The sequence below is a fragment of the Aquarana catesbeiana genome, linkage group LG01 (assembly GCF_042186555.1).
Source record: "Aquarana catesbeiana isolate 2022-GZ linkage group LG01, ASM4218655v1, whole genome shotgun sequence".
Taxonomy (NCBI): Eukaryota; Metazoa; Chordata; class Amphibia; order Anura; family Ranidae; genus Aquarana; species Aquarana catesbeiana.
Genome location: NC_133324.1, coordinates 831,743,876 through 831,769,026, shown reverse-complemented (window position 1 = coordinate 831,769,026; position 25,151 = coordinate 831,743,876).

The window sequence follows — 25,151 nt, the reverse complement described above, 5'->3', positions numbered from 1 at the left end:
TAGGCGTCTGTATGGTCGGGAGAGACCCCTGCCCAGAAGAAGCATTGGGCGTTCATGAGAAGCACGCTCGTACAGGCCCAGCCAGGGACTTCAAAAGTAATTGAAGCAGAGGGCAGACACCCTTCCGAAAGCCCACAAAGAGCCAGGTGTCCAGTGGTCGCAAGCCGGCTAAGTCGTTTTGAGATTGGGTCTGCCCAGGCGGGTCGTAAAGAGGCTCATGGACCATCAAGATGGTCTCTTCAGGTCATATACGGTCCTTTATTGGCACTCCTTTCCCCAAATTCATCTCTACCCTGCTACCACGGCTAGAATAGATAAGCAAATGTTGCTGTCCTACGTGGATTCACTGAAAACACAGGGAGCAGCGGTGCCCGTCCTGAATGACGAGGAGTTCCGGGAGTATTCTACCCTCTCTCTTCCTAGCTCAGGAAAAGAACGGTTCTTGATGTCCAGTGATAGTCCTGATTTATCTATCTAAAACAAACTCTGGCTACCATTCTGCAAGCTACACAACCAAGAGATTGGATAATCTCAATAGACTTGAAGGTTGCTTATTTCCACATTCCTGTGCAGAGGATTTTCACAAATACCTTTGGTTCCAAGCCAGCCAAGAACATGTGCAGTTCACCTGCCTCCCCTTTGGGGCTGACAACCTCACCCAGATTATTCTCGAAAGTCCTTCAAGCTTCGGTGGCCCTCATCTGAATAAAAGTGATACGCTTGTAACACTACCTAGGCGATCTCTTGCTGCTGTCCCTAGACAAAGAAGCAGCTGCTGGTCCACAAGGAGCAAGTTACCTATATATTGACAGAATTCGGGTGGCTCCTAAACCAAGAAAAAAGCCAGCTAGAAACCGGTCCAGTGCTTGGTATACTTAGGGGCTCAGTTCAACACGATGGAGAACACCATCTCTCTTCCAGTAGAGAAGATTCCAGTCTTCCGCGGGAGAATCTCTCTGGCTCTGGGCTCTGCATGCCTGAAGGCCTCACAGTGCTTGAAAATTATTGGCACTATGGTCCCTATGACCCCCATGGTTGAGTGGGACCTATGGAAGTTACGCCCTTTTCAGTTAGGGTCTCTTCAACAATAGAAATCAGTGGATTCATACTGTATATCATCATTGGTAAGTAACAACCTCTTCTGGTGGCTTCAACACAAAATTTGATCAATTGCCACTCCATCGCTCCCATTTCCTAAGTCACGGTCACATTCAATACCAGAAGTGCTGGTTGAGGGCCCTCTGCAGGGCGGATCTTGCATAAGTAAAGTGGGATGCCCCTCTTTACAATCCGGGCTCTAATGTCCCGGTCCTTCAGGCAGCCTGCTGTGCAATTCAGTTCTTCTCCTGGACAGGGAATCGGTATTATTGAGAATGATCAACTCCACAGTGGTCTCCTATAGGGAGAGACAAGGAGGTACTCAGAGCTCCTCCCTGCTCCAAGAAGTCTAAGCCCATCATGTCTTGGGCCCAAAAATATCTGGCCAACTTTTCAGCAGTCTCCATCCCTGGGGTCCAGAACGTCCAGGTGGACTTCCTGTTGCGCACTCAGTTAGACAATAATGAATGGTCATTTCAGGTGCAGACAATCGAGCAGATTCGGTCGCTGGGAGTCAATCCCGAGGTAGGTCTATTTGCTCCCCCCTGCAATTTTGAAAAAAAAAAAAAAAAAGGTATTATGCTCGGGGCTGTTGCAGCCAGTCCTTCGGAACAGACTCCCTGACAGATCAGTGGAGATTCAGGAGGGCGTACGCCTTTTCCCGTTCCCCATTATCCTCAGGTTGTTGCGGAGGGTCCAAGCGAAAGCGGTCAAAGTGGCGACGATAGCTCCCTACTGGCCGAACAGGCCTTGGTTTCCCCTCCTGATCCATCTCTGCTTCCAAGACCCGGTGCCTCTTCCTCTCAAGAGTGATTTTTCTTTTTTTCCCTCATGAGCTCAAGGAAGAAGAGCTTGAATAAAGTTTATGGTGAATATAGGCCAAGTCAGTCGAATTCTCGTCTTCTACGGACAGATCAGGTAGAAATCCAAAAGCTCAGGATATCCTCAGCTTCCTTCATTCCGGTCTAGATCTATCTCTATTTCATTGGCTCTCTTAGAGTCCGAGCCTCAGCCTTGTCGGCTTTCTCTGATACATCATGGGCTGTTCACCCTTTAATCCAGCAGTTCTTCCGTGGGGCGTCAAGACTCAGGCCATAAAGGAGACCAAGATTTCCCAAATGGGATCTTCCCCTTGTTCTCAACTCACTGTCTGAACTCAGTAACACGGGGTCCACCCCACTTTCCGTTAAAGACTTTTCTGCTAAAATTGCTTTCCTAGTAGCCATTACCTTGGCTAAAGGGGTCTTGGAAGATCAGGTAACTAGGTCACGAAGAGCCTTTTCTAAACATTTTCTCCGGACCAGGTGGTCCTTTATTTCTATGCTCGGCTCAAATACAAAAGTTATCTCAGGGTTCTATAAGAGTCCACAAACCAGCCTGCCTACATTCAGGATCCTGGGGTCCACTAAAATTCATCCTCTAGGCATAGACAAAATTCTGAAAGTATACCTGCAAGTTACTTCCTCCTTTACACGCTCTAACTACCTGTTTGTCTGGCACTCTGGCATTAACAAAGGGAATCTAGCCTCATCCAGAACGACTGCAGCCTGGATTGCCCAGTTCATCCAACAGGCTTATAGAGTTAGGGGCCCGACTCCTCCGGAGGCAGTAATGGCACACTCTACCAGGGGTATAGTGGCTTCATGGGCGGCAGCCCGGCACGTGGCTCCAGACGTCATCTGCAAAGCGGCCTCATGGGCCTCTATTAAAACTTTAATGTCACATTACTATATTGAGCCTGCTTCGCTATCTTCTGTAAACTTTGGTTTATAAATCCTGTCGGTTGACGGGTCAAATTAAATTTAGTTCTGTTCAGCATGCCCACCCATGTGGATTGGCTAGTTATTTCCCACACGTAGGCTGCCATGGAGTCTGTCAGGAAAACTGAAAATTTATTATCAATACTTACCGTAATTTTCCTTTCCTGATGGACTCCATGGCAGACGGAGTTCCCACCCATCGGTCAAGAGTAGGCTAGTTAAGGAACACGGTCTCTACCGGAAAGCTCAAACTTATAGGGTAAGGGGTCCTATAGCATTGGAGAGGAGGCAGGGTTAACCCACACGTAGGCTGCCATGGAGTCCATCAGGAAAGGAAAATTATGGTAAGTATTGATAATACATTTTCAGTTTTTTCTTACCAAATGTCAGGAGTGTGTAGCACTCCTGCTCCATCACAGCTGCTGGTCTCATTCCAGCATCCTGGTTTTGGTTTTGATACATTCTCTCTGTCTGTCCACCTGCAGTGGTTGATGTGGCCAGTCTCTGAGTTGAGAAAAAAACCTAATTTAAGCTAGCCAAGCCTGCAGTCTCATGCTTATAATATTGCGTTAGCAATATTATAACATGATCCAAATTCTCTGTTTGTGTGCCCTGCCAGCTAGTTTGGATTCCCTCGTTGACGACCTCAGATTGGATATAGACTACTCTCTAAACTCTGCCTTATTATATATAATAAATTCAGTCCAGACAAGCAATTTTAAATTTTGAAATAAATATATTTTATTGGATAAAATATTTTGGCCGCGGCTGTTTTTATTGGTTTAATAAATTTCTAAAATATTTATAAATAACTTTATTATAACATTAACTTAAAATATAAATAAAATCAACCTAGCCACTACGGCTCAGGCTGAATAAATTCTCACTTTTGAGTAAACAAAAACAATTTGCCCCAAGGAAAGCATTGTACGCGACAAGGGAGAGGGGGGTGGGGAGCTGTCCTCTTCAGTTTCTTCTGGCAACTGTCATAAATAATAGCCCCTATTTATAGGGGGACCTTTGCTGTATTTAAACATTCATTGGTGGGTCAAACTGACCTATCTTTAGTTAAATTTGAAATTGTATAAGATGTTATTGGATAATTCATGCTATCCTATGAAATTGTCTTAATTTCAAAACTATTTAACAGCTTCCTGACCGCCTCACACAGATATACTGCGGCAGAAGGGCACGTACAGGCAGATTAACATACCTGTACATTGCCCTTTAACCACTTCCGGACCGCCGCATGCCGATGTACGTCCCTACTTTGGGGAAGGATATCATTGTTATGGAAGCAGCTAGCTGCCATAACCCCGGTATCCCCGTGTTTGGCTGGCGGTCTTCGCTGTAAGATCATTTTTATTGGAGGCGGGAGAGGGGCCCCCCCTCCCACCGCCGCTTACCGGAGCCGTTGGCAGCGGCGGAAGTGATTGCGTCTGTCCCCTGCGCTGACATGAAGACGAGTGAGGGGAAGATGGCCCCCACTTGTCTCCATGACACTGCAGGGCGGAAGCGACGTCAAAACGTCGCTTCTGCCCATAGCTCTTAAAGGGCCAATTTATTTTGTTTATTTTTTTAAATGACAAATTTTTTTTTATTGCATTTTAGTGTAAATATGAGATCTGGGGTCTTTTTGACCCCAGATCTCATATTTAAGAGGTCCTGTCATGCTTTTCTTCAATTACAAGGGATGTTTACATTCCTTGTAATAGGAATAAAAGTGACATTTAAAAAAAAAAAAAACTGTGTAAAAAAAAAAAGTAAAAGGTAAAATAAATAGGAAAAAAAAAGAAAAAAATTTAAAATGCGCCCCGTCCCGCCGAGCTCGCGTGCAGAAGTGAACGCATACGCGAGTAGTGCTCACATATGAAAACGGTGTTCAAACCACACATGTAAGGTATCATCACAATCGCTAGAGCAAGAGCAATAATTCTAGTCCTAGACCTTCTCTATAACGCAAAACATGCAACCAGTAGAATTTTTTAAATATCGCCTATGGAGATTTTTAAGGGTAAAAGTTTGTCGTCATTCCACGAGCGGGTGCAATTTTGAAGCGTGTCATGTTGGGTATCAGTTTACTTGGGCATAACATTATCTTTCACAATATTAAAAAAATTGGGCTAACTTTACTGTTGTCTTATGTTTTAATTCAAAAAAGTGTATTTTTAAAAAAAAAAGTGCGCTTGTAAGACAGCTGCGCAAAGAAAGTATTGACCGCCATTTTATTCTCTAGGATGTTAGAAAAAAAATTTATAATGTTTGGGGGTTCTAAGTAATTTTCTAACAAAAAAAACAGTTTCTAACTTGTAAACACCACATCTAAAAAAGAGGCCCGGTCTTAAAGTGGTTAAGTGGCGGCTTGTGGGCCGGGAGCTCCATGACCAAGATCAAGGGTCCCGCGGACACAATTTCCACGGGGATACCCGCGATCGTCTCACGGTGAGGAAGAATGGGGAGGTGCTAACGTAAACAAGCATCTCCCCGTTCTGCCTAATGACACTCTCACTGATCACCGCTCCCTGTAATTGGGAGCGGTGATCAGTGTAGTGTCACACACACAGCCCCTCCCCCCACAGTTAGAATCACTCCCTAGGACACACTTAACCCCTACAGTGCCACCTAGTGGTTAACCCCTTCACTGCCAGTCACGTTTACACAGTAATCAATGCATTTTTAATCGCACCGATCGCTGTATAAATGTGAATGGTCTCAAAATCGCGCCAAAATTGTCCAACATGTCCGCCATAATGTCTCAGTCATGATAAAAATCGCTGATCGCCATTACTAGTAAAAAAAAAAAAATTATCAATAAAAATGCCATAAAACTATCCCCTATTTTGTAGACACTATAACTTTTGGGCAAACCAATCAATAAACGCTTATTGCAATTTTTTTTTTACCAAAAATATGTAGAAGAATACGTATCGGCCTAAACTGAGGGTAAAAAAAAATTTATATATATTTTTGGGGGATATTTATTATAGAAAAAAGTAAAAAATAATGCGCTTTTTTCAAAATTGTCGCTAGTTTTTTGTTTATAGCGCAAAAAATAAAAAAAAGAAAGCTCTATTCGTAGGAAAAAAGGACGTCAATTTTGTTTGGGAGCCACATCTCACGACCGCGCAATTGTCAGTTAAAGCAACACAGTGCCGAATCGCAAAAAGTGCTCTGGTCTTTGGCCAGCTAAATGGTCCGGGGCTTAAGTGGTTAAATAACATGTCGCTGCCTCAGATCCCATGAGGAAAGGGGGGGGGGCCTATAAAATAGGCATAGCTATTGTGCCTAACCACATGCGTTAGGGGAAAGCGTTACACCTAAAACATACTGACTTTAACGCTGACAGTAATTGCCACTTGTACTGCTACTAACTGAAACTAACACTTATACTGACAATTACACTGACACTAAGTGCAACACTGCCACTGAATGATACTTACCCTGGCAATAACTGCCATAAATTGATATTTACACAGCCACTAAATGACACACTGCCACTAACTGCAACTAACACTGACACCTACACTGCCACTAACATTGACACCTACACTGCCACTAACACAGGTACTTGTACACTCACTAAACTAGTTAAAGCATTGAACTAGTTAAAGAGTATGTAAACACAACATTTCACATTCCTGATATTTGCCTGCTGTACGATGTACTTGTATGAAAAAGTATCCTGTTCTTTTTGTATTGCTTCCTTTGTGTGAAATCCCAGTCCCCCTGCGTTCCAATTAAAAACTGGCCGCACTAAGCAGGAGGACACACCATCAGTCAGTTCTTTAGCTGTGCTGGGAACCTAGCCTACTCTTCAATGATAAGTCTTGCCTTTAACTGAGAAGATCAGTGTACTGCTGTTTCTACTCTAGCTTGTATGCAGCTGAGAACAGAGGGAATTTATTTATAAAAAAAGGAGGAAATAAAGGTACATTATTTATAGAACTCTCACCAGCACGCTTAAATGGAAGGACCAAGCTGCCAAGCTTGCATTTGAGTGCTGGGAATGGTGGTAATTTGGAGAAATGTTTCTTTATTCCAGTCCAGCAACTGGGGGAAGGGATACCTGGCATGGGACGATTATTACTGGAGATGGTGGGGTAGGTGCAGGTGAGTGCCGCTTTGAGTTTCAAGTTATCTCTTGGGAATAGTGGGCATCCTTGGGCTGTAAGATTGTATCTTAAATGTTGCTGTTGCCTGTCCTTGTCCCTGGAGAAGGACCTACAGGAAAAGACCCATGAGGAATACAGGGGGATTGAAATTAGTCTCCAAATGTGGCGGACAAAATCCAATTGGGCCCCCCTTGCATCATCCTTCCTAGCTACCAATAGCTACCAGTTTGCATTGCAATCCCTGCCTAAGTCTACTTAACTTAGGCAAAGACAGCTTTATGAGGAACAAAAATGAAATAAGATAATGAAAATCATTTAGAAAGTAAATCTGTATATCATTTTTAACAAAAAATGAAAATACATAAAATAATTGTGATGATGGTTAGAAATATGTTAACACAGGACTACCCATGCCATGAGCTGAAGGAAGAGGGCTGTTTTCACCAGTTCTTCACCGTGTATCTTTCAGGGACACTGTTATCTGTGCTTTCCCCAGTGTGTTATGCCACAGACTACAAAGGTTCCATTCCTCTGCAAGCTCCTGTAAAAAAAACCCCAAACAATAGACAAATATAAGTTGTGTGCCACACTTTATCCTGCAGTTTTCCTGCCTGTGTAATTCTTGCCTCCTTGCTGCAGTGTTCTCCTAGTCCTCCGATTCCTTTCACACGTGTTGTTTGGCTTCTGCGCTCATTGATGGGCATCGCTTGCTATTCTGTGGGTTTACATTTCCTTTCCCTTCCATTACTTTCTGACCCATTTCCCAGTTTGCTTTCCCCAATATACACATGTTCAGTGCAGCCCGTGTTGCCTGAGCAACTTCACAGTTCTCTGAGCTTCTGTTTCCTTCCTATTATGTGTATTCTGTGTCTGATTTCCTGTGTACTGACCCCGGCTTTGTCTACCATCTGTTTTTGCCTGCTGCCAACCCTGACCATAGCTTATTTCCTGGATTTCTGTCTGTTTCCTGCCATTGCATTCTGCACACACTAATGGTCTCTGCATCATCAGCTGGGCATACCCGGGGGCTGTGACCTGGTTCCAGCTTGCTGCAAGTCCAACCCCAACATCAGGAGCCATGTTGAAGAACCAGGCTGGGGCTTAGTCTCTGCGCCCTGGGGTATTCTGAGTTAGAGATTGACAGCCAAAGGCTCACCATCACAGACTCCTGAGATTGTGGATTGTTAAAATATTTAAATTGCACTTGCTGTCTGTTTGCTTAACCTGGGTACTGATGGCCTTACATGGAAAAGGGTAGGAGGAACATGTCACATTAGCAATGCTTGCCACCTTCTACCTCCCTGTGGCACCACCTTTTCTTCTCTGCCTCATTTATTTATGGTACTTATTTGGTGAAAGGTAGGCAGTCTATGGCCATTGAATTCTACATTAATTTTTGCTGCATTGTGAGAGTACGGGCTGCCTATGGCCATAGGTCTTCCCTCTGAAGGTATGCCTTTAGTGCCCTGACTATAAAGAAATAATAAACATATATATAAAAAAAAAAAAAATTGGCTGTTGATTGCCTGGGGGGCAAATAAAAAGATTATGCTGGCACAGCAGAGAAATTACAGACATGTCCGGTCTCTACAGTGTGCAGCCCAACCACCACATCAATACCAAAAAATACAGAAAAAAAAATATATGAAAATAAAAATTTTAAAAATAAAATAAAACATATGTAGAAAAAGGAAATTGTACAGTAGCTGCTTCTCTGGGGCAAACAAAGTCAGGAAATTTCCACTAGATTATATAGGGGAGCAGTCGCAATGCAAAGAGCTTTGACAAAGTGAATCTCAGACCGAAGGATTTGGGGGTGGTGATAGTGTACTACTTCTTTTTTGCAGCTCCACACAGCAGCTGAAGACAACTGCACACTGTGACACCTCCCCCCTCCATGCACACCATTGCTCTGCATCTTTCTGCATCACATTTAAAGATAGCCTGCTGTCCCATTCTTGCAAAAAGAAACAGTTGCTGGCCCGTCAAAGGATGGGGTTGCATCATGTTTGCTGTCCACTGCTTGGAGTGTGACCTCATTAACAGCAAAGACAGTCTCTTACGATGCTCTTTAAAAAAAAATTTGTCTCTTCCAGTCTTTCTGAAAGCAAAATAGGTAATATGCATGGCTTAAGCAATGTCTCAAACAATTCATTCTTCTTGAGGCATAGACAGTTCAAAGAGTGCTGATGGGATATAGATATTTAGGGGGAAGGTGTGGGTTGATAGTTAAGACCAAAAGATAAAGAATTTTAATGAAACGTCAGAGATCCAAATGAGATCTGCACATAACTGTAAAATTTCCTTAAGCCTCTGTTTGTGGCAACTCCTGCAGTAAGCCAAAAATAAAAAGCTCAAACAAATTTACTGGATCCAGCCCTAGGCAGTTTCAAGGGTTCCGGCATTGGTGAAGGAGGAGAATTAGGGAGCATAAATAATTCCAGCTTTTTTTCTGACCAAAACGTTTCAATATTTTGGGGATACTACTTCTGCCAGGCAATCCACCTTAAAACTTTAGGGTGCTGCCACTGTCTTTATCTCCTCGGCAAAAAATATGCTGCCAAAATACACTATGTACACTTTTGGCATTTGCACATGCTTCCTATGGCAGCTTCTCATACCTTTTTTGACAGTAGTTTGCCTATTAGACCTAAAAATGTCCAGAGGGTTCATCACCAAAGACTTCAATCAGATTAGCTGCTAAGCTCGGGTTTTGCACACTTCAAACAGGATTGGAAGACCCCTGCAAATTGAACCTGGGTAGATGCTCTCTTCTGCAGCTCAGGAGCCCTGAATTTGTGGTTTCTGTAATCTACAAAATTCTCAAGCAGTCTCATGCAACATGTCCTCAGTCTTTGATTGTCTCCTGTTGCATGTCCACAGTCTTTGACTATCTCCTGTACTATGTGCACAACCTCTGAATGTCCCCTGCAACATGTCGCCAGTCTCCTTCCACTCCTGTAACACATTTCTCTATCTCTTGTAGCATGTCCACAGTCTCTAATGATCTATTGTGCTATCTCTACAGTCTCTGTAGCTTTAAAAATACTTAATATTATGTGTAGCCAATTGTGCCTGGGTCCATACATGAGGTCCTCTATATCAAAGTAAGTTGAACACCACTGGTCTGACAAGACAACAAATTAAACTATATACAAAAACTGTTGTCTTCTAAAAATTGTACTTTTAGAAATGAGTCCTATTTCTCCATAGGTCAATTGACCTGTCCAAACGAGTTATTTAAATATTGCATACGTTGACTACACACGTATCCCTGGTCTAGCTTTTCTATCTTTGGCATCAAACCCTCTGCTGTAAACACAATGAATAGACAATATTGAATTTTGTGGGTACAATGGAAAATTTAAATTAATAACTGGTTTTCCATTTGGATATAATGTCAGAGGCAAAATGCTTGAGGGGAGACAAATAATCACCTTTCGGTGGAAATAGAAACAGTTCATACAGAGAAAGAACGATATGGTTTTATAATCAAAAGACCAAAATGTACATTCATGTACATTAATGTAAAACTGCAAATAGGCATGAGAATCAAAGGGATGAAATTGATTGAAATTTATACCACTGGATTATCCAGAAGTACTTATCACTGTTAGCGTTTGCATCGCACAGGAAATCCCTGGAGGAAATACATTAAATATAATTTCCTTAGTGTATCTTGAAAATGGCATTTCATGGAGTTCGCCCTGTCAAGTTCTTAACCTATAAAAATAGAAAAACATATTGTGCTCTGGGTTTGATTGAGTTACAGTGACAAAGTTGATTTTATGCAAAGATATTCATGTCTAGAGTCATATTCTGCAAATAGACTGACGCTGTAGAATACACTGATTACTACATTGAATGGAAGTCAGAGTTATGAAACTAGCAAAATTAAATTCTGTCATGTCTGTGTATAGTGATGACTGCCACAGTAAGAACAATATACCATGGACCATAGGGTGAGTACATGGATTGAAAACTGGCTACAAGGGCGAGTTCAGAGGGTGGTGATAAATGGGGAGTACTCAGAATGGTCAGGGGTGGGTAGTGGGGTTCCCCAAGATTCTGTGCTGGGACCAATCCTATTTAATTTGTTCATAAACGATCTGGAGGATGGGATAAACAGTTCAATCTCTGTATTTGCAGACGATACTAAGCTAAGCAGGGCAATAACTTCTCCGCAGGACGTGGAAACCTTGCAAAAAGACCTGAACAAATTAATGGGGTGGGCGACTACATGGCAAATGAGGTTCAATGTAGAAAAATGTAAAATAATGCATTTGGGTGGCAAAAATATGAATGCAATCTATACACTGGGGGGAGAACCTCTGGGGGAATCTAGGATGGAAAAGGACCTGGGGGTCCTAGTAGATGATAGGCTCAGCAATGGCAGGCAATGCCAAGCTGCTGCTAACAAAGCAAACAGAATATTGGCATGCATTAAAAGGGGGATCAACTCCAGAGATAAAACGATAATTCTCCCGCTCTACAAGACTCTGGTCCGGCCGCACCTAGAGTATGCGGTCCAGTTCTGGGCACCAGTCCTCAGGAAGGATGTACTGGAAATGGAGCGAGTACAAAGAAGGGCAACAAAGCTAATAAAGGGTCTGGAGGATCTTAGTTATGAGGAAAGGTTGCGAGCACTGAACTTATTCTCTCTGGAGAAGAGATGCTTGAGAGGGGATATGATTTCAATTTACAAATACCGGACTGGTGACCCCACAATAGGGATAAAACTTTTTCGCAGAAGAGAGTTTACCAAGACTCGTGGCCACTCATTAAAATTAGAAGAAAAGAGGTTTAACCTTAAACTACGTAGAGGGTTCTTTACTGTAAGAGCGGCAAGGATGTGGAATTCCCTTCCACAGGCGGTGGTCTCAGCGGGGAGCATTGATAGCTTCAAGAAACTATTAGATAAGCACCTGAATGACCACAACATACAGGGATATACAATGCAATACTGACACATAATCACACACATAGGTTGGACTTGATGGACTTGTGTCTTTTTTCAACCTCACCTACTATGTAACTATGTAACAATCTGTCACCAAGTAATAGGACACTCACTCATGCTGAAGATGACGCGCACACAGCCATATACATAGATAAACATCGATCAGCCATAACTTCATGACCACCAACCTAATATTGAGTAGGTCCTGTTGTGCTGCCAAAACAGCCCCTTTGCTGCCAAACAGCTCTGACCTGTTATTGCATGGATGCCACTAGGCCTATGAAGGTGTTCTGTAGTATCTGGCACAAAGCTGTCAGTAGCAGATCCTTTAAGTCCTGTAAGTTGCAAAGTGAAACTTTTTTTCCAGCACATTGCACAGATGCTTGATTGGATTGAAATCTGGAGAATTTGAAGGCTATGTCAACACATCAAACTCATAGTTGTGTTCCTCAAACCATTCTTGAACCATTTTTGCAGTGTGGTAGGGTGCATTATCCTGCTGAAAGAGACCACTGCCATCAGGGAATGTCGTTTCCATGAAGGGGGTTAATTGGTCAGCAACAATGTTTAGGTAGGTGTTATGTGTCAAAGTAACATCCATATGAATTTGCAGGACCCAAGATTTCCCAGCAGAATATTGCCCAAAGCATCACACAGCCCCCCCCCCCCCCAGCTTGCCTTCTTCCCATATTGCATCTTGATGCCAACTCTTCTCCCGGCACGTGACATGCACCCACCCAGCCATCCATAGGATGTACAAGAAAATGTGATTCATCAGACCAGACCACCTTCTTCCATTCATCCCGTTCTGATGCTCATTTGCCCATTGTAGGTGCTTTTGGCTGTGGACACGGGTCAGCATGGGCTCCCTGACTGATCTGTGGCTACTCAGACTCATGTACAACAAACTGCAAAGCCCATTTTTTCTGCTTTCAACACATCAACTTCAGTGATAACATGTTCACTTAATGCCCAATATATCCCATCAACTTTCAGTTGCAATTGTAACAAGATAATCAATGTTATTCACTTAACCTGTCAGTAGTCATAAAGTTATGGCTAATCGGTATATAGTACACTGCAATATACAATATACACTGCTCTATAATACATAAATATTCTACACTGCGCCACAGTATACCAGGATGCACACAGCACTACTGGGCAGTACACACTGCATCACACTATACTGTTCTCGACTATATTATTGAATATTATCCCTTTCATGACTAAGCCTATTTCTTACATCTGTTGCTTGCAAGTTAAAATCCATATTTTTTGCTGGAAAATTTCTTAGAACCCCAAACATTATATATATATATATATATATTTTTTAGCAGAGAATCTAGAGAATAAAATGGGGATTGTTGCAATATTTTATGTTACACTGTATGGTCTTTCAAATGCAATTTTTTAGGATTAAAGACACTTTCATGAATTAAAAAAAAAACTAAACAGTAAAGTCAGCCCAAATTTTTTGTATAATGTGAAAGATGATGTTACGCCGAGTACATAGATACCCAACATGTCATGCTTTGAAATTGTGCACACTCGTGGAATGGCGACAAACTACGGTACCTAAAAATCTCCATAGGCGGAGCTTTAAAAAAAATAACGGTTACCAGGTTAGAGTAACAGAGGAGTTCTAGTGCTAGAATTATTGCTCTCACTCTGACGATGGCAGCGATACTTCACATGTGTGATTTGAACACAGTTTACATATGCTCCAGTAAGCGCAGGGGGGGGGGGCAGGGCAGAGAGCTGCAGACTGACAGTCACCAGCTCTCTGCTGGGGGAGCCCTGAGAAACAAGCGGTTGGCAGTGTTTGATCGCTGAGTTCTCAGTGTTAGAGCTGGCGGGGGACAAATCCACCTATATAAGTATCATTCTGGAAAAAAACACAATTTCCATACTTCTCTTTTAAGGTTGCAAGCAAAACATCTATGGACCAGAAGACTGTTTAAATGGAGGGTTGATACAAAAGGAAGAATGATAGCAATAAATTTACATGGAGAGTGGGGCACAAGGGTACAGTGACAAGAATAAAGAATGAATGCCGTGATGTGACTTAACCAGCATATTGATGTGATGCCAAGAATGTCCAGGTGTTAAGAGAGAGGGAATACCCTACCAAGCATCAAAATTGGAAGAAAGGTGGTGTTTGCAACATATCAAGCAGCCAGCAACGAGGCACAATATAACGATGCATGAATGGAAAAATAGAATTAGGCTTCCTCCCATTGGGAGTATGAAGGTTTCGTTTTCATGCACGACTGGAAAGTACATTTTTTATGACATTACATCACTTGAGTTAAATATTTTTAAAAATATGCAGTGCATCTTATGGCATCAATGCAATCATTCTTGTTTTTTACTTAAAATCTGCGGTTGACTATGAAATGTTGGATCCCATTATGTTTAACAACCACAAAAGAGAACATTTAGGAACGTCGAAGATTAGCCATATACAGGGAACCTGCATTGGGCTCTGCTTTTATCATAGGCTCTTGCAATAATAGCACACAGAATGCTCCTGGGCTGCACACTAACATTGGCTTACTACATAATTTATCTTGTTCTTTCACAAAGACTTTAAGGCATAAACTGTATATGATATTTCTCTATGGATTACAGTGTAAATGGAAATGCATTAACAAAAACAAAATGTTCGGTAATAAATATGTTTGGCTCCTGTATTAAAATATCTTTAGATAAGGTGGTTGTGGTTGTAAATTACATGTATTGAAGCTAAAATAAACATTTTATATTGAAAAAACCTGAGTGATAGGGGATGCATGTCTCTACATCACATCCATCTTTTAAGCATTCAAAGACAAAGTAGAAAGATCCTCTTTATAATGCAGCAAATAATAAACATTCAAGCAACAAAAGATGGAACCTGTAACGTCCTCTCCTCTGTTAAGAATACCTTGCGTTCTGCCCTGCATCACTTCACAAGGGTCAGTGACCTCTATTTTTAGCTCAGTTTAGAGTTTGTTGACCGCACAGTGCCCTAGAACACCGACGGATCTACAAACACCTGAGTGTATTCAGAAAGAAAAGTTAAAGCTTTGCTATGTGGCTCATTCCTTAGCAATCTGCCATTTCAGCTGTACTTGTAAATAGATTTGGATTAGAAAATTTATCTCAGTTACTCCTATAAGAATTCCAGGCTGAAAAGGGCATAGAAAGCCTTGGTGGGTTATGTTGATGTTCAGTTCAGGAATGAAGCCAAAATCCTCAACTTCACTTTATTTTGAAATAGACATAGGTGTCCCAGGGCCTTTTTAGAGGAGAAGGTAACATTTGAATTTTTATCATTTCCATATACAGTATGTCATAGTGTTAGTGCTCCTTAGATCATAGAAAAAATGTGGTGTGACTTTCACATACTGTCTACTATACATGCAGATGTATAGAAATGACACTTCCCCTTTTTTTTTTTTTTTTTTTTTATAAAGAGGTGGGCCAAAGACTTTAGATTGTCTTTATCCAGGCTGGACAGTTAATGTATTTGAAAAAGTTCAACATTTTTAAAAAATAACAAGCATGTTATACTTACCTGCTCTGGTCCCTTCGCCCTGCTGAGTGCCCATATAGAAAGCTGCTTGCTATGGGAGCACTCATGCATGCTCGCTCCTGAGCCACCTCTGTGTGTCTGAGACACAGAGCATGGCTTAGCCACGCCACCCGGTCCCTCCTCACTGGCTGTGATTGACAGCAATGGAAGCCAATGGCTCCCGCTTCCTTGCCTCAGCCAATGAGGAGGGAAAGACCCGGGAGAGCTTCTGCTCTCCTGCAGATGTTTGGAACAGGATCGGGCTCAGGTAAATATTAGGGGGTCAGCTGCACACTGAAGATTTTTTACTTTATGCATAGAATGCATGAAGGCAAAAAACCTTCAGCCTTTACAAACATTTTAAGGTCAGATCAGAAAAAAGACATGCCTATGGGATATTCTGTGGATGGTCTGACAATGGTCTGTGTCCCCAGCCTCCTTACTGCCATTGCACATCTTTAAATGGTAGAGTGGTGACTGTGACATTCTGGAGTGATCAAGCTGACTTAGGTGACATTGATCAAAGGCAAAATGCACAGTGCCAATCAGCACTTTGTGATCGCAGTGATCATAGCTAACAACTTTCCCTGATTTCGAGGGACTGTCCCTGATTTGGAACAAAGTCCCTCTGTCCCTCTTTCCTCCTCATTTATCCCTCATTTTGATCTGATCTATATAGTTGTATATCAAATGTACTTTTTATCTTTCAAAAAGAGTTTCCCATTGCTAAGCCTTTCATCCAATTTCTAAATGGCTGCATTTGTAAATTTCAGAAGCCAGTATATAGGAATAGTAGTGGTAAAAAAAAAAAAAAAAAAAAAAAGCACTTGTGGGTTTAACTAATAATTTTTTTTGTATAATTCTTCTGTAAGGGGGAGTGGCAGGGTGTGTGTCCTATGACTATATACTTTTGATAATAGATGTCCCTCGTTCCCATCTCAAAAAGTTGGGAGGTATGGCAGTGATGGCCAGTCAGTCACAGTGGTCACAAATGTAAACAGCAACAAGTCATTGCTCTGAGGAAAGGGGCCAGTCCCCCGAAACGTCAGTTGTTTCCACCACTTGTGTGATTTCATGAGGGCGGAGGGTGGACCTCTGGATTTTGTATCATGATACGCTACCATTTCATTTTGGTGTGTAAGTATATTTTGGATTGTTTTATCTTTTAATAAAGTGCTTGAGATAGGTGCAAAAGTCTAGTGCATTTTCTGTTTCTTTATCATTTGTAGAAATGTAAACAGTACTACTATTTACATTTCAGGGCACTGCACTTCCTCTCCCAAAAAGGGGAAGGTGAGGATTTTCCTAAATTCCATGAATTCCTATTCATCCATTTAGGTAAGCAGAAGAAGATTCATGTTGGGATGATAAATGTTATTGTGGGATCTTTTTAACCTTTATATATCCAGTATATCCTATCTGTATTTGTAAAAAAGTGAAAAAGTCATGGAAATAATGCGCCAACCCCAAAAGTGAGCAGCCAACACAACAATAAAACCGCGTACACACGGTCGGACTTTTCGACTGGACTTGTTTGACGGACGCCGATGGACCAAATCCGGCGAACAATCCGATCGTGTGTGGGCTTCACCGGACCTTCAGCGGACTTTTCCTGTCGCAAATCTGACGGACTTTAGATTTGGAACATGCTTCAAATCTTTACATCGTAACTCCGTCGGACCCAGAAATCCGCTCGTCTGTATGCTAGCCCGACGGACAAAAACCCACGCTAGGGCAGCTATTGGCTACTGGCTATCAACTTCCTTATTTTAGTCCGGTGTACGTCATCACGTACAAATCCGTCGGACTTTTGTGTGATCGTGTGTAGGCAAGTCCGGTCGTTAGAAAGTCCGTTGAAAGTCCGCCCAAATTCCGTCAAAATCTGTCGGACGGGCTGTCGCACTTTTGTAGCTGAAAAGTCCGGTCGTGTGTACGCGGCATTAGACTTATTGTAGAATGATATGTGGAGTAAATGTGTAGCGCTAATGGTGTGTATTAAACACAGGAATACATCCAAGATGTGAATATAAAGGATGTATACACTGCAAGCACAATCACATATCACTCAAAGAAAAGTGTATATAGTGAAGAATGTAATAAAACATATATATAGGTGAAACAATTAGAAAATCACACAAACATCATGGAATTTTTAAGCAATAACAAATTTGCACAAAATCACATGGATTTGTGAGTGAATGTAAATTACAAAAGGTGAAGTGAATACTTCAATGCTAGCAAGTAATGAAATAGAAACAATCCATATAGCTCTGAGAAAGCTAAATAATTATATTTTCAAGTGAATAAACCAGATATGGATCTAATCGGTGTATATTAAGGTGTAAAATACAAAAATGTTCCAAGATAAAAGTGACAAATGATCACAGATATGTTGCTTTAGATGAAAAATCAATGGTGAGGGAGATGGGCGGAGCCTAGCGGAGCAGACATGCATTGTTAGAGCTCCGCACCGCTGAGGAGAGAAGAGAAGGACAAAGCGGAGCCTGCAGGCTCAAAAGGTATCCATTTGAACCTTTTTGCCCCAGGGAACAAACTGTGAAAGTTTGGGCAGGAAATATGGTACTGGGAGGAAACCGTGGCAGAAATAAAAATCACCTCACAAAGAGCTCACAGGCACTCACTGCAACTAAAGCAGCTCCAGTCACCTCACAAGATACAGCATCAGGGCGCTCTCACAGACAGAAAATGTCACAGCAAGACTCTCCATTTGAGTCAGATACAGAACAAATCCTCTCACAAACTTCTCCACATGCCTCCTCAGTATCCCCAGTAATATTATTACAATTTGAAAAGATGCTTCATAAGGCTTTAAAACAAACCTCAGACCAAATAACAAAAAGCCTAACCAAAGAAATAAGAGAGCTGGGAAACCGCACCGCAGCCCTAGAAATAAAAATGGATGAAATTGAAATTACAACCCAAGTAAATATAACAGAATTGGAACAATTAAAAGAAGAGAATTTAATACTTCAAACTAAGCTCGAAGATTACGAAATAACGCCAGACATTCAAACTTGCACATAAGGGGAATACCTGAAACTGTGACAGACCTGCAATCTACTATTACTGCTCTATTACAAGAACTAAAGCCAGATATCCCTATTGAACGTTTAGAACTGGACAGAGTACACAGAGCCCTCACAGCCAAAAAGAAAGATGGACCCCCACGTGATATAATCACAAAATTTCATTATTACAGAACGAAAGAACAAATACTAATTGCTGCAAGAGAAAAAAAGGAACTTAATTTTCAAGGACACAATTATCAAATTTTTGCTGACCTATCCCAACTTACTATTACTAAAAGACGATCCATGAAACCCCAACTAATGGAACTGCAACGCCACAACATTATGTATCAATGGGGCTTCCCCTTTTCAGTCCGATTTAACTACCAAGGTACAATTTACAGAAGCAGATCAGCAGATGAACTACAACAAACCCTTTTAAAATTAAATCTGACAGAACCCACAAGCAGCAACTCTCCCACACGCAGAAGAATGGCATCATCTTCACCTTCAGGCAGCACTTAGAAAATTTCAGAACAAAATGGGAATCATCATTCTCACAAAAGAGGCCGTTATGCCACATCATCCATGGACCAAGAAGATTCAATGGACTGACATCCTAATTCCTGATATCTCTTCATTTATTATACTAAGAGATGGTTCTCTATAAAAAACCTGTATTTATAACTGAATGTAACTGCATTCTGATAGTCACACACTGTGTGGGATCATGTTACATTTCAGTTATATTTCTTATTACTTCTGATTCATATAGCCTTAGAATATATAAGTGAAATAAGGAAATTCTTGTTCAGTTATATATTATCAGGTAATAACAATAGATTTATTACTTTTTAGGACAAATATGTTCAATAATCCAGAAGTAATGGAAGCTTTTTCTTTCTTTTCTTAAAACAAATATATTATTACCTAACTAGTTCCTAGAATTATGTTTTTGTTTATTCTAATCTGAAGCAATACAACCTCAATTTTATGAGTTAACATATCTAAACAGTTACATATGAATAAAATATGTAATTGTTTACTCTAAATGGGTTAAAATCCCAAAATAATTCAAGCTATCTTCATCAATACCAAAGTTATTAACAGTACCTTTCTAACTGAATTATTTAGCCTAGGGCAAGACTAACCATATACAACCACCCTGGAATAAATAATTTCAACAAAAACTATATTCTGCACTCCAATTAATGAAACATCATTTTGATGTCTTTTGACATAGCACTTCTCTCCTGTAAGCGGAAGATCCGTGTACCCCCATTAGCCCTCCTCATTCTCCCAACCATATTATGTGGGAGTGTGACGAAGGCACTTATTCCCCTGAGAGAGATATTTATTCTCTTTCACGGGTAAATTGTGATTACTTGCAAAAAATAATTTATACAATGTATCATCTAATCTCATATGTTTTTTGTTTACTCTTTACTCCAGAATTCACTGGTTTCTTTTCTATCTATTCATCTCTTCAGTCCACACAGGTTGATCTGCGCAGTCAGCTCTGCATAACAAAAAGTAAGTAAAAACTATTTGATCTGTTGCCATGGCACCACTGAATATACTTTCCCTGAATGTTCAGGGAATAAATGTCCCTCAAAAAAAGGACCAAAGCCTTCCGTACTTTCCATAACAAGAAGGCTCACATAGTATGCCTCCAAGAAACACACTTCACCAAAGATTCTACTCCAAAATATATTTCTCCTTTTTATTAACAAATTTACACGGCTTCTGCCTGTACCAAGCAAAGGGGAACTCTAATTGCATTTCACCGATCCACACCATTCACCTTATCATCAGAAATTAAAGACCCAGAAGGTAGATACCTGATACTCATGGGTTATATAATGGATACAGCAATCACGGTGATTTCCTACTACGCTCCTAACAAACAACCTACACCATTCCTCTCACATATATTACAAGTGATTAATACACACAAAATAGGAACAGTGATAATGTGTGGGGATTCGAACCAGGTCCTCCTCCCATTTCTAGATAAATCACCTTTTACACCATCCAAAATAACCTCTAGATTACCTTTTTCTCAACTTCTTTCCAAATACAATCTGGTAGATTCGTGGAGAGAAAGTAACCCAATGAAAAAGAAATTCACTTATTTCTCGCACCCTCATCAAACCTTCACCAGAATAGATCATATTTTTCTAACAATAGGAATGATACCAGAAATTATTGCATCAGATATAATTCCGATTCCGTGGTCTGACCATAATGCAGTATACACTACTATAGCCTCAGCCATACCAAAAGCGCATGACCCAACGTGGTACTTACCGGACATAATGCTCAAACACCCACTACATCAGATGGCCATTGAACAAGCTTTAAAGGAATACATATCAATTAATAATACAACAGACATCTCCCCAATAACACTGTGGGAAGCTCATAAGCCTGTCGTGCGTGGTAAATACAAAGACAAATGGCACTATTTAAACGGGAACGCAAAAATCTAGCAAAAAAACTAGAACTCAATTTTAATGCAGCCTACATATCATTTCAAGATGATCCATCTCAGAGTACAAAATCTCATCTGGAAAAATCTAGATTGGAATACGATCTATTTCTCACTGAGTCAGTTGATAAATCCCTCAAACGCTCCAAACACAATTTCTACATGAATACAAACAAACCAGGTACATATTTGGCTCGGGCATTAAAATTCAACTAACAAATCTTTCAAACCAATATGTTTGAAATTATCAAAAAATGTTTACACTTGTAATCCAGTTAAAATAGTCCATAAATTTCACTCACATCTCGCAACTTTATACAAGACAAACAATGAATTTAATCCTACAGAGGCTGAATCCTTCTTCTCAAAAATAACCTTACCTGAGTTATCTCAGAATCAAAAAAGCAGTTTGGATGAGCCTATAACTATAGATGAAGTTGCTAACGCCATAAAAGACCTAAAACTTAACAAAAGACCAGGCCCAGACGGCTACTCGGCTTTATACTATAAAACATTCTCAGAAATACTCTCTTCCATTCTCACTGAAACTTTTAACAAACTTCTAGATGGACATTCTTTTCGGCAAGAAACACTAATGGCAATTGTTTGTATGATCCCAAAACCCCTTTCTGATGATACTTCCTGTGTGAATTATCAACCTATCTCTCTGTTAAACCTCGATATTAAATTATTAGCAAAAATAATAGCAAAACACTTCAATAGCATTATAGGAAAATTAATACATAGAGATCAAGTAGGCTTCATGCCAAATAGACAGGCAGGCGATAATATACGCAGGGCAGTGTTATTGGCACATATTGCTAAAAAACGGAAAATCCCTTTATGTTTTCTATCTCTCGATATTAAGAGGGCATTTGACACAGTATCCTGGCAATATATGCAATATTCATTACAAAAATGGGGTTTTGGACCCCACTTTTTAACATGGATCAAAGCATTATACAATAAACCCAAAGCCTATATAAAATATGCTGGATACAAATCTGAAGCCTTTAATATCGAAAGAGGTACCCGACAGGGTTGCCCATTATCTCCCTTATTATTTGCCCTTATACTTGAACCTATGGCCCAATACATCAGAACAAACCAAACTATAACTGGCATTGAAGTAGGAGGTATTACACACAAATTATGTATATTTGCAGACGATATATTACTTTTTCTATTATCACCACAGGTCTCTGGTCCTAACTTAATACCAGCTCTTGATGGATTTGCAGCCCTATCCGGCCTTATGATTAATCCTAAGAAATGCCTAGTGCTTAATATTTCACTCACAAACATGGAATTGATCCCGGCTAGGGCTGCACTCCCATTCACATGGGCAGAAAAATCAATCCCATATCTTGGAATTCATTTAACAGCATCTCATTCTGACTTATTCTCAACCAATTATCCTCCTGTATTAAGACAGATCACAAATCTAATAAAACAATGGTCGCAACTTCCTTTATCCTGGATAGGGAAGATTAATGCAATCAAAATGACTATTCTACCCAAATTGCTTTATCTATTCAGAGTCCTCCCTATTCCAATTCCTTCCTATTTTTTGAGAATAGTACAAAAAAGAGCAACTTCGTTTATATGGGGCTCTTCTAAACCACGTATACCTATACACACACTACATCTTCCCAAAAATAAAGGAGGCCTGGGATACCCTAATTTTACTAACTACTACAGAGCAGCACATTTGGCCAGTCTGTCCAAATACCAAGCAAAACAGGAAATCCCATTATGGGTATTTATAGAGGCTTCAGAAAATGACCCTCTATTAATATCAAATTTATTATGGCTTGATCCTAAAGACTGCTTTAAAATTCATAATCCCATAACTAAACACTTCTTATCTCTCTGGGATAAACTAAAAACCAAATATCAGTTACAATCTCCACACAATCCTCTCCTTTCTTTTATCAGAAATCCGGCCTTTTATCCGGCATGGATCTACCCAAACTCTTTTAAAGCTTGGACAACATCAGGCATTCAGACACTAAATGACTTCATAGCATCTAAATCATTCCTTTCATTCCCATCGCTTAGAGAAAAATATGATCTACCAAACTCTGAGATATTTAGATATCTCCAAATCAAAAATTTCTATACACCATTCCTAAAGGGGGATACACCATTATCCCAATTATCCATTTTTGAATCAATCTGTACAAAAGATCCATTTGCTAAAGGTACAATTTCATCACTTTATAATCAATTATATGGAGTAGCAAATCTTAATAGACCCTCTTACGTTCAGAGGTGGGAGGAGGACCTGGGACGAACTTTAGAAGACACGGACTGGTCTAACATATGGCTCACATCTAAGTCATCTTCACCCAACATCTTAGCACTGGAGACAAATTATAAAGTCTTAACTCGCTGGTACCTTGTACCCGCTAGAGTGGCAAAATATTCACCTAATACCTCAGCTCTTTGTTTTCGAGGATGCCCAGAAATAGGCACATATTTACACATATGGTGGACATGCCCAGTAATCCAAACCCTCTGGAAGGAAGTCTTCGTGATTGCATCTAAAATATTTAAAAAAATAATACAACCAGATCCATATTTAACTTTACTTAATCTAAAACCGGAATGGTTAACACTCTCTCAATTCAAACTTATGATCCAACTAATAACGGCTGCAAAACAAACACTGGCCAAGGCATGGAAATCTCCTACATTGGTACTAACAGAAACAATTCACAGAATGAATAATACAATATCTCATGCTAAGATGGTAGCCATCGATCAAAATCAAATTCCAAAATTTGAAAAACTTTGGCATCCTTGGATAAAACAACAGTTCCTGTCAAACTTCAATGACTCTGTCCTGTTGCCATGGTAACAGATTAAATGACTTACAGAGACACCCATTCTAAGGCTTCAAAGAGAACTAAAAAGAATAATAAACTGACGAGCGGGACAACCTTGTGGACCATACCTCTACCTTTCAACCCTTTTTCTTCTTTCTCTTTCCTTTTCTCCACCTTACGATTAAAGCTCATTATCAGAATTTATTTGACCTATATACACTCTACTTGTAAACAATATGTATAGTAGGTATAAATCATTTAAATACCTACAAAAGTAACTAAGGAAATGATATATATCTTTAATTTAGGTTTACGTGAACCCAATGTTTAATATTTGAAATTTCATGATATTTACCTATATAAACCCTACTGTAAAACAATGAGCTTACTTTATAGATCCTTGTAAACTTACTTTATGTATCTTTATAACATTGTATACTCAATAAACTTCTTTTGACAAGGAAAAATCAATGGTATACATTCTACATTGCGGTTGAGGCAAATCACATCAAATCTCATGAATTTATAATTCCATATGAATCATAGTGATAAAAGCCGCACAAAGTCGTATAAACTTAACGGAGAATATAAATCACAAAAGGTGAAGTCAGTACTTCAATGTGAGTAAGTGATGAATGTATATACTGTATAACTCTGGGGGAGATGGGGGAATGTTACATACAGATTATATAAACTGGATGAAAATACCATAAGTATGATCTAGGTATACAATACAAAAATAGTGAGTGTCAATGTTTAAGGTATAACACTATAAATGATAAATCAATAGCATGAATGCATCACATATTGGTAGAAAAAATAAGGGGTTGCGCTAATACCTATGTGTCATAATGAAAACTGAAGTGAAAAGAGATTTATATCATGACTATAAAAAAACGAGGATAAAGTGCAAAACATTAAAAAGTGATCTAAAAGGGTCCAATCAAGTGAAACATCAACTAAAATGTCTTTAGTGAATCCAGATCACCAACAAAAACAACAAAAGTCCAAGTGATGATTGGTATTGATCCGTGACAGCAAGGGAGGACTTGCTGTCCACAATTGATGTTTTTGTGGGGATTGCAGCTTTTTATATTAATTGATTATTTTTTGTTTATAGCGCGGTTTCTCCTAATTTTCTATAATCACATATTGGTAAAAACAATAAAATGAGTCCATGATATTAAGCCGCTGTAACGTGTATGCAAAGTAATATTAGGGTCAGCCAAAATTTCCTCCTTTCTTCTGTGCAATACAATCTGTGGTTACAATAACACCTGGGGTAGTGCCTCCACCATCTGAGGATAGGGG